General features: G+C 36.5%; 1 long non-coding RNA gene across 1 annotated transcript in view; it reads right to left on the reverse strand.

Moving 5' to 3' along the window:
- Positions 1-450: 450 nt before the first annotated feature.
- The window catches only part of LOC137085643 (uncharacterized), a 49,726-nt gene continuing 38,080 nt past the window's right edge, over positions 451-12,096 (reverse strand). Inside the window, exon 3 of the long non-coding RNA XR_010907211.1 lies at positions 451-987. This is a non-coding gene — a long non-coding RNA (uncharacterized lncRNA). The remainder of the gene's footprint in view (positions 988-12,096) is intronic.

Raw genomic sequence — 12,096 nt, forward strand, 5'->3', positions numbered from 1 at the left:
ATTACTTAAAATGCGTGTTTTGTGACCTCAAAAGAAAAAGGTCTAAATACTCATAAAAGTTCATTTGATTTAACTAATTAGTTTAATTTGAGTTGGCTCTACTCAAACCATGTAATTATTCTGAGCGTTAGAGCTTATAGTGTATGAAGAGCTGGGCGATAATTCTGCAATACAATGTAAAAAACAAACAAAAAAAAACACCAGGTTGAGAATTGCTTTGCTCCGCTCTATGGAAGCACTGCCACAAAAATGGCAACGATCAATGTTATTTGTTGCGTGTTATGATAAACAGAAACTTTATTAATGTAACATGGTTCCCACATGCACTTAATAGTTTCTTGAAACATTATGAAGCAGTCAGTCTTGATAAACACTAACAAGGCAATGAGAATTGTTGAGAAGACAATTGTTTTCTTTACTAGATTTTAGTATATGTAACCCCTGATTCTCTGTCAGCTGTCATGTACTTTGCAAATTTGAGACAAGGAAAGCAAAACATGCAACAAAAAAAAATGTGGGTGAGCATGGTTGCTCAAAGCGTTGTCAGCTACTCATCTGTATGACTTCATGCTACACAGTCTGCCACCTCTTTGGCAAGATCCATCAAAATAAAGCGTCTTTTGACATCTAGAAATGAAGGTAATGTTCTGTCTGTGCTTCCCTTGGAAACGCATGGCATGGTATTACGGGTGATTTGTCATTGTTGGCAGGTGTTTTATGCAGCACTCAGTGGACCCATAGAGCACCATGTTCCCTGACACACGCCAGGCAGCGCTGCAACGCTCAAGTTGTTCTTCGTCTCTTGTTCTGTGCCAAAGCATTTCAGACCCCGTTTGATGAAATTCTCTTAGTGCAGTGGCCCCAGAAAATGTTGCACGGAGAGATGGGACTGGGGCAGAGCGGTGTCTGCTCTAGCTTGATCCTTTACGCTTCTGTTGACTCTTTTGGAGTTAAGGATTCATTAAAATCTTACAAGTAATTCTTGATCTGTTGACAAACAAAGGCAGCGGAAAGATTTATGTTTCCTCAAAGATAAAATATAATTCAAAAGACATTACTTGTCACAGCACTCGCATATTGTTGCCCTAATATTGATTTGATTCTGTTCTCATCATTTGTAAGTCGTTTGCATATAAGCATCTGCCAAACGATTAAATGTAAATGTAGAATCCAAACATGTTAGTATATTGTTCCATACTGTTTAATATATTACCTTAAGATTTTTTTAAAGTTTGATTTCTTAGGACTTTCTGTGAAATAATAAAGTTTGCTCATTGTGTTTGATGTCCAATGTCAAATTTGTGTCCTGAAGCAAAACCATAAAACATCACTGTGCATAATTTAAATACATTATGCATATGACAAAACTTATTTGACTTGACTTATTTTTTAAATCATTTAAAGGTCAAGACTTATAACACCCAGTGTATTTGTGGTTTTGTTTTTGACATGCAATTGAATAATGCAACCATCTTTTCAGGGACTTAACAAGAAAACCATCTAATTAGGTTTCAGAAATTTTGACCCAAACTCTGACCCAAAGCCCTGGTGTTTCCAATTACGAAGTGTTCGCTTCTGGTTTACATTGCTGAAAATGATGCGTGATGCGACTAATGAGCCATGGACAGTGTTTGTCATTAAATAAACTATGAATAAAAAGCCTGACTGCTGAATAATATGAATGAGATAATTCACTGCCAACCAATCGCTGTCGATCTCAATATTTTAATATGGTAATCTGTTCTATTTTGGCAAAATGCACTTCTGAATACAGTTTAAAGCCATGAGCGCTAAAACACACTAAGCTGCAACACAGTTTAATGAAATGGAAATTGTATTCATATTTCATTGTGTTGAACTACGTGAGGAGCAGAATACATTTCGTGACCTCTTTAAAGGCAGAATTTTAGATCCGTCCCTGACCTTTGATGTCTTATTAGTAAAGCCTCATATTCTCTCTCTGATTTACACAATGACATCTTACAGCTCTTTAAAGCATAGAGAATTATAATGCTGTGAATATATTTAAAAACCGAGACCATGTGGAATACAACGGGAGAGATGCGACATGGGAAAAAATCCTCAAATCTGTTTATGTTTCTTAGCTTGTACTTATGAGAGACTCAACCTTGGTGTTGAGCAACAAAAAAAAAGCCTACAAACAGTGACCTAATTCCTCATCTTTTTTTCTGTCTATTTTGTGAAAAACACGTGGCATTTAAAGTTTATGCAGATTTCCAGGTGGGACTGTGATCTACTTTAAAATGAGTTGGAAACATCACTGGACTGTGGACTGGTGGTCTGCATGCATCTTTACAGAACAGATGATGCATCACACTATTTCACACACAAAAATGGAACCAGACACCATTAGTCAATGGAAAACATAAAATGACAATATAATGTGACATTTTCATGAGTGAAACAAAATTCATTTTTTCAAGGCCCGGTTATGTGAAATATTTCCGGTAACACTTTAGAATACTATTGTTTTCATACTTCCCAGAGGACTGCTAAGAACTATACAGGTTCATAATTAACATGAATAATACATAATGTATAATTGATTCTAAAGTGAAGATCATAACCCACTAGTAATGACTCAAGTATTATCAAATTCTTCAAGTACTACTAATCATTTGGTTCAGTATTCTTAAGGGAAAATCATGATAATTTCCTAATATGAAATCATGGTAAGCTTTTTGTAAGAGTTTGGATGGTAATTTATTTCCGAAGGAAATGGTGTAACGAGTCATTACTAGCGTTATCATGATCTTCACTTTAGATCGAAATAATTATACAAAGCTTACAAAAACTTCAAAAGCTTAAAGATTTTAGTCAATATTAAGAGAGTTATCATGTTTTTCACTTAAGACTGATCCACATAATCAGCAGTTTACTTAGCAGTACTAATATTAGTCAATTAGCAGTAATACTGGAGTCATAACTTGTGAGTTATCATAGTCTTTACTTTAGAATGAATAATACATTTTGCATCATTCACATTAATTATGAACCTGTAGTTCTTAGTAGTCCTTTGTGAGGTATATAAAAAAGTAGTTACTGAGTATTACCTCATTCAATTGAGCGCTATTATTACTTAGTAATTCATTATTTAGAGTTTCTAGAGTTAATAGTAGTTAGAGTGTCAATGCATATTCATTTGATCCTGTGTAGTTACTCGGGAACAGTATTCTAAAGTGTTACCATATTTCCTAATATTAAAGACAGATGTAACAGATGTCATGATTCTCAGTGCAATTTGAGTCATTTTTTTACCATTTCAAATTTTTGGGTCAATTATTTTACAACTACTATATGTCTAAAGTGTTAAAAGCTAGAATTGACGTTTGCTCGATATAGCAATCTTTGAGGTACCAAATATTTGGTCTTATACTGTAAGAAATGATTGTGGTCATGTAGATTTGAATTAATGTTTTTGGTTAAAATGTATTCAATATAAGTAAGGTATAATGTAAACCCAGCCGGTTGTTATCGCAGAATAAACCCCGACAGAGTGATAAGGGTTCATTCTGCGATAACAACCGGCTGGGTGTACATTATCCCGCTTATTACACGGCTACTAGTCTCAAAAAAATAATTATTAGACACAAAATATTGTCTTGAGATTAAATATTTTATTAGCTCTTACGCAAAGCTTCCACGAAGAAAAACAGTTCCGACCTGCTTTAAGCCTTTATCTTTTGCTGTAGATTTGCCATATGCCCTTGCTAAATGTTGAAAATTAATGCTGAATGGGTTAGTTCACCCAAAAATGAAACCACGCCTATAATTTACTCACCCTCAAGTTATCATAGGTGTATGACATTCTTCTTTCAGACAAATACAATCGGAGTTATATTTAAAAAGTCCAGGCTAACGTTAATCCAAGCAGTAGTTGTAGTTGTGTTTGAAGTCCATAAAAAATGCAGCTGTCTGTCAAATAACGTGATCCACACGGCTCCGATGGGTTAATAGAGCCTTCTGATTCGAATCGATGCGTTTGTGTAAGAAGAATATCCATATTTAAAACTTTATAAAGGAAACCTGCCTTGAAGTCTTCCATTGTAACCCATGGCTGTTTAATCCACAAAATGGCGCCAGCGTTAAGCACAGAAGTAGTACCGGTCAAGATAACTCGTAGTACCCGTATGAGCGGGTGTTATCTGGAAATAACATACCGCTGGAATGCGCGATTGACCAATCAGAATCAAGTATTTCACAGAGCCGTGTAATAATTGTGTTTATGATTTTGAGGCAAATATTTAATTCAATTTAAAATAAAAATGGTTGGAATAAAATCTACCCATTGTAGTTAAATAAAACTTAAGCATTATATTTATCTAATCCCAAATGGAGAGAATATTGAGTGAATTCAAATGAATGTAATCAGGCAAATTTAAATTGAAAAGCACTTCCTGTCAAAGTGCGCCTTTAAAGGGGGGGTGAAATGCTGTTTCATGCATACTGATCTTTTTACACTGTTAAAGACTTGGATTCCCATACTAAACATAGACAAAGTTTCAAAAGTTAAGGTGGACGTTTGATGGAGTATTTCTTTGTCAAAAATACTACTTCCGGTTAGTCATAAGTTTCGGCAAGTTTTTTGAGATCATGCGTCCCCTTTGACGTTAATGGGGGTGGAATTTCCTTGTATGGGCCTTACGGACAATTCTACCGGAAGCGCGTGAGAGAGAGAGAGGGAGAGAGCGAAAGCAACAGGCTACGCCCATCAAAGCGCTGGCTCATAGGCTGCTGGACAGGTGATGTGCACATAACAATGTCACCAAAAAAGTGCGTTTTTGGTTGCCAGACCAAGACAGTCCTGCACAGATTCCCCCAAAACCCCGCGGTAAGGCAACAGTGGATGTAATTTGCTTTTCCGGATCAGCAACTGAGTTGTGCGAATGTTTATATCTGTTCGCTGCATTTCGGTGCCAACTGTTTCATAAACAAGGCCCAGCTCGACGCCGGATTTTCCCGATCGCCTAATGCTGAAGGATGGAGCAGTCCCAACGTTAGAACCGCAGGCGGTGAGTGAGACTGCTTCAAATGTCTGTGTTTCTACCTATGCTCATCAAGTAGCCCAAACATGATCACGTATAGTTAATTGATCAATGGAGCATGCGATGTGTAGTGCGTGTACATTTGTTTAGCTGGCCACTATATGTGTAACTTTATGTTTGTGTATTGTAAAAGCACTCAACAATACACAAAGAGGGGGGAAATATGTTGAACTAAATAAGCGCGCTTCTTCATTCAAATGCGCTACTATTCCGTGTCTTTCTATGTAAACACTAGCCTGCCGTGCAAAACCAGTCCGCTTACTTGTCTACACAAACCACGCGTAAACACACAAACACACACACACACACACGTGCACAACTGCACTTCCCACATGTACACCTTCAAAGACAAAAATATGACGATTTAATTCAAGTATAAATATGTAAATAACACAAGTCGCTAAGCATATTATATAGTTAGTGTATAACTTGTACCACATACAGACGTCCTGCTCTAGTCGTTTTTGCTGCTGCTCCTGTTCAACTGCAGCCTCTGGGTCTGATTCCGGATCATAGATGTTTGGCTGTATCTGATTAAAAGCCATATTTTTATTTTGAATAAAGTTTTTTTCCCGCTGTTAGGGATGACACAGCTTTACGACGCACTCGACTCAACACAATAGCAGCGCGCTGCTGCACACGTCATTATTTAGCTCCGCTCACACGACACGCCCCCACCCGCTCGGCTTTTTTCGGAAAGACTCGGAACAGCGCATCTTTCTTATATAATTATACAAAAAATAAAGACTTTTCGGAGATATGCAGGATGCAATGCTACTCTATAGGTACTCAAGATTGACATGACACTGACTTTATTTTGAAGGATGTGTGTTAGCATTTTTACTGTCATGGTTCCTAGGTCTTTTGCGTGTTAATATAATATCCTCAGTATGTTTTTATGAAATTGCGTAAATAAGTACATTGGGTTTAATTTTAAGGTTCCATAAAGAGCAATATTTGGGGTTATCGCTGGAAGAGCATCGTATATTTCAGATGTCACTTGACGTGGTTCCGTTGGCTTCACTTCTCGTGTGTGGAGCTTGTCTTCCCGGGGCAGGTAACGTAACTTCTCTCTGTTTTTTCACCGTTTTGTTGCAACTTGCAAATGTGAAGTTAACTTAGCTAAATCCACGTGAAGTCAGTCTATTAACAGTGTTACGTTTTAGAGCCGCAATTTTATTTCTTTCCATGCATCTGTTAATTTTATTGTGGTAATGTCCGTACTTAGCGGCTAGCAGCGAACACAGCTCATGCCTTTAAGATGCTGCTTTTTGTTTTACAAATTGATCCGAGGCAAGGCAATTTTATTTGTATAGCACATTTTGCAAACATTTAGTTTCAAAGGGCTTTACATAGCATCATGACAACAGCCTCTGCCCTTAATTTCTCAAGTAGGTGCTTGATCTAGATATGTGACCTTTATCTGTAAATTAAATTAATGATGATTTTCTTCAGCATTTCTTTTTATCTGAATATTTTTTGGTAATGCGGGTAATCGTGTAGGTCTTAAATTTACATCTTTATGGTCTTAAAATGTCTTAAATTTGGTCTTAAATTTGACTTATAACCTGCATGGACCCTGTACAAAAACATCAAAATGGAGAAGAAACAAAACAACAGACCAATTTGACACCAAGGCCTGCGAGAAAATAAAATAGATTTATAAGCTATGAAAACAATAATGAATGTATTTTCTAGTAATGTGATACGCTTGCAATATATTTCTGACAGTTTCATACTAAGACAATGACAATTTCATGTTGCAGGACGCTGAGAACTTGGAGGAACTTGAACAGGTCTAGACATGTGCCGATTTTCGATAATGCGATTTATCACGATAATGAATATGCACGATATTGTTATCGTGGGCACTTTAAAATATTGTAAATAATAATTTATTAACAAATTTTTTTTTTTTGATAATGCATTCAAGAATACTTTGCCAATCAACCGTATAAATGCTCAACACCGCTGTATTCTGCGTCAAAGGGACACGCGCTCAGATATAAACAAGCCCAACGTGCGTTTGCACATGACTGAATGGGTGAAGGAGACACGCTGCTGAAGTGCCGCTCAGTGACAGCAGAGGGCGCTGATGAACTGCAGAATGCGGCTGTTACCCCGGGAACCCCGCAAACAAACAAAAACCGCGTGTAGTTTTTAAAACATCCATTCGTTTTTGTAATCTCAATGTTGTTCATCACAGCACCAAATACTTAATAGGCTATTTATTTTCAAACTTTAACATTTTTATGTTTTAATCTGGACTACAACATGCCCTAATAATTAGAACGTTCTGATTATTTGTTATTGTTCAGTAAAACTTTGAGACATACGACTTCATTAGTTAACATGTTAATTCATTATTACCAAACTGACAATGAAAAATACTTATAAAGAATGAATCATTCTATGTTAATTTCTTAGTTACTGTTTAATAACATTAAAATCAAAATAACTTTGTTAATGGACCTAAGATAAAACTAACAATGATCAGTATTTCTTAACTAACATTACCAAAAACATCATACTTTCTGTACCAAATGTAGCTATTGCTCAATCTTAGTGAATGCATTAAATAACGAGACATTATTGTAATTTGTAAGCCTACCTGTTGTTCTTTATAGCCTAATTTGTTTGCAATTTAATCTGTTTGAAAATTGTACTTCTACAGCTCTGAAAAATATCAAGAGACCACAAAACATTGATTTCTCAATGAGGGGTCTCTTAATTTTTTCCAGAGCTGTATATATTTTGGTGCATTATTGCACCAAAGAATGCATTATTGTATTTAAACATTCAGTTATTTTTGTTCTTACAAAAATAGTTCTTAAAGCTGTTATGCTATGGCAACACTTTTTTTTTTGCAACTTATTTCAATATCGTGATAATATCGTATATCGTGATAAAACTTCAATTAATCGCAACATGAAAAATTGATATCGGCCGTGACCCCAAAGCCTGGAGCTTCTACAAGCAATGGCCCAAGGAACATTGGGATCGTCATAGAGGGCGTGGAAGTCATCACAGGACTTGGAGATATTGCAAGGGCTTGCTCTGTCCTCCTTGGCTTGACCTACGCGCTGAATCTTGATTATCCCACACAGCTAAAGTACACCTTCGAGGTCTTCCAAAAACTTTTCTTGGAACTGGATGATTCAAAGCTTTCAAGCAAAGTCCAGTCTCTCAAGAGCAAACTTCAGGCTTGAATTGAGACTTGAAATTCAGTGTCTTCAGAAGTCTTGAAACCTGAGACTTCAGGCTTGAAATTGCTGTGCAGACTTTTGTGCTACACAATGTTTATCTTCTACAGAGCTTGAAAATTGCTGAAAGTGCTATGTTTGTAAGTTTGCACTGATCTGTCCCACGAATGTCATGACATTTCAATTGTTATAAGTTCAAAGTACAAATGTATTTTATTCTGTTCAATTTGCACTTGTATTATTTATGTTTGGGCCATTATGGAGTATTCTCATTTTTAAGATCTTCATAGCACTTTTTTAATATTATTTTTATAGTTGAAGTCAGCATTTTGTCCTTTTTTATAATTTCTGGTTTGTAATGCGTGAGCAAACTTCTGGCTTGAAACTGAGACTGTAGTTGGAGTGTACATGTTTTGCTACACAATGTTTAGCTTCCACAACTTGCACATTTGAAAGTCCTATGTTTGTAAGTTAGCACTGATTTGGACTTTTATCCCATGAATGTCAGTGAGATTTCTAGTTCAAGGTACAAAATGTTTTTTACTTCGTACAAATTACAATTTTCTGCTTTTGTTTTGGTACATGCACATCTGGAGGATTTTTCTTTAAGATCATTATTGATTCAATTTAGTGGCTAAGTGAGGTCATAAAGCATGGAAACTGGATTATGGACACATCACCATTCTGTATGTCATTTATTTTTGTTTTTACAAAATAGTTTAAAGTCAGCATTCTCTCCTTTTTAAAATGTCTGGTTTGATATGCAAGATCCATCTTCTGGCTTGAAATGTAACTGGTTGCAGTGTTCAATGATGTGCTACAATGTGTCTAAAGCACAAAAGTGAATTGTTAATAAAATTCTTGAGTATTTAAATTCTGTACTTTCTGGGCCATATTTATAAGAAAGGAATATTTAGATTTAATTAATTGCATTGATTAAATTCAAATCAGTGTGCAGATTAATGTAGTTGATGATTACTCAATTATGATATGTAGAATCTAATTAATTTTTATTAGTACTATTTACAAATTAGGGAGTTTATCTTTTTCAAATCAACTCAATATTTTTGTTTAGGTTATAATTAATTCTGTACCGTTTTCTATTCAAATCTACTTATATTAAATGTATAACTATTAAGGGTCTCATTTAATAATATTTACTCAATACCAAACCTTGTGAAATGTAATAATATTGCTTGTAATCTGTTGCCTCATTTTTATTGAGTAGATATGGTGTATTTTTTCTTACAGTGTAGTTTAATTAAGTTACTGGATAATTTATCCTTTACCTCCTTGTTAGCTAGGTGCCATAGTCTGCTCCAGTGGAAATCTAATAAGCCTCCAACTACCTCCCAATGGCAAGTGGATTTTTAACTGGAAAAAGTAGCTTCTTTAGTAAAAGACATCCCAGTTTACTTCAAGTCTCTTTGGAATAACGTTTGTTTTAATAAAAAGTTTTAACAATAAGCTCATGTGTGTTTTAGTCTCTAGCTGTAAACAAAGATGGTTGATTGGGGGCTGCAGAATAAGGTCAACTTCACCCTTGAGAGCACATCATATCCTAATGATAATGCTTAACCTGCATTAAACTACTGTGATAAATACTGGCACTTTAAAGGTTGTTACCTACCACAATAGCATACAGTAATGCCTAAATAGCTTTTATTTTCACCACACATTCTGCCTGGAAGATGTCAGCCAATAAGAAAAGTATTTTTAGAGAAAGCAAGTAATTTATTTTGATTGACAACACAAATTTGACAGTTAATACAGTTTGTCTTTGAACAAATAAAGTATACTGAAGAATCAGGGACCATGAACATCTATTAAGGTGGTAAATTGGGTAAATTTAGACTTTAAATCTGATGTAAATGAATGGTTTTTGCTGTGTCTAAGCAAGTCCAGTTGGCCAGCCAAAGTAGAAGGACTTCTTCCTTTTAGGGTTGGAAATATTTGGAAATGGGAATGGAAATATTTATGAGAAGTTGTGGCCTAATGGTTAGAGAGTCGTACTTGTAACCCAAATGTTGCGGGGCGTGGAATGGATTTGATTCTCAACACCGGCAGGAAATGACTGAGGAATGGCTATACCCACTGTCCATGGTTTGCTGTGTGTGTCGGTGTGTGTGTGTGTGTATTCACTACTCACTGCTTCTTATGTGTGTGCACTAACTTGGAAGAGTTAAATGATTTATAGCCATTGTTTAAATTCATCTAGTGTTTTAGTCGGCTAGCTGTGTATCGTGCTGAAGTCCCGTGGGAACACAGTTGTAGCCGGGGGAAAAAGGCAAATAGTCCAGTTGCGAAGAGCGTTGTGTGTGTAAAGCATGATTATTTTATTACTACACATCTTTCCTCAAGCCGTGTGTGCCCAAATGGAAGGATAAATAAAGTTTACATTACCTCCACAGTGGTTGCACCCGTCTTCGACCACGGAATGGCATTTTTCTTCAACCGGCCCTGCTGTGTTATGTCTGTGTAAGTGTGTTGTGTCATCCGTGTCAAAGCGTTCGCTGCAAATTTTCGCATTCTGTTGCCACAATTCTGAAAGGCACAAACGAGAACCATTTCTTCTTCACTTGTGAGCCCGATCGGATCATCACTCTAGTGATGTCCGGTTCAACGAACGAATCGTTTTTTTTAACCGGTTCTTTTTAGTGAACTGGGCGAACCAGCGGTTCTCGGATCAGCAGTACATAATCCAAAACCATTTGTTTTGGACACATTCGATACTGAGAACCGATGAGCCAATGAGCAGAGCTTCTTCATACACACGATGCTCTTCCCAACTGGACTATTTGCCTTTTTCCAGCTACAACGGAGTTCCCACGGGTCTTCAGCGCAAGACTACAGCTAGCCGCCTAAACCACTAGGTGAATTTAAACAATGGCTCAGTGGCTAAACTCATCTCGTTGTCATGTAAGGGACCTGTTCATGTTGGACAAACATTTTAATTGCATTTTGTGTCTGTTAAAGGACAACTCCGGTGAGAAATGAACCTAGGGGTAATTAACAGATGGTTACAGAGTAGATCGTTCTCTAGGATGCGTTTTCATGGAAATCGAATGTAAAGAGTTTTATCTTTAAAAAACAGATTAGCTTATAACACTAGTCTATGGGGCACAGAGTAGTGAAATTAAATCGCTAGTTAATACCACTAACAAGGCTCAAAATAGCCTCACACTAACACGGTAGCATAATGAGGGTCCCTACATGCAAACCGAAGCATTGAGAACTTTGTAAGAGTACAAACAGTTTAATAAAAAGACACTTTAAAAACATAGTACATTACGCGTTCACGGACAGGCACCATCTTGGAAAACAGTCTCGACTCATCGAGCCACGAGCGCTCTGCTAAGTGATGAACTGTGACTTGGAATCTCATATGGTCCGTTGTTTCCGGAAGAAAACACTGAACACAGCAGATAAAATAAATAAATAAAACTAAAAATGTCCATGTTATTACATTTCACAAACTTAATTCCTATCGACCAGCTCACTTAGAACAGCGCTCGTGGATCGATTAGTCGAGACTGTTTTCCAAGATGGTGCCTGTCCGTGAACGTGTAAGGCACTATGTTTATAAATTATCTTCTTATTAAACTGTTTGTACACTTACAAAGTTCTCAATGCTTCGGTTTGCATGTAGGGACCCTCATTATGCTACCGTGTTAGTGTGAGGCTATTTTGAGCCTTGTTAGTGGTATTAACTAGCGATTTAATTTCACTACTGTGTGCCCCATAGACTAGTGTTATAAGCTAATCTGTTTTTAAAGATAAAACTCTTTACATTCGATTTTCATTAAAACGCATCCCAGAGAACGATC

This window comes from Pseudorasbora parva, chromosome 1 (genome assembly GCF_024679245.1).
Source record: "Pseudorasbora parva isolate DD20220531a chromosome 1, ASM2467924v1, whole genome shotgun sequence".
Lineage (NCBI taxonomy): Eukaryota > Metazoa > Chordata > Actinopteri > Cypriniformes > Gobionidae > Pseudorasbora > Pseudorasbora parva.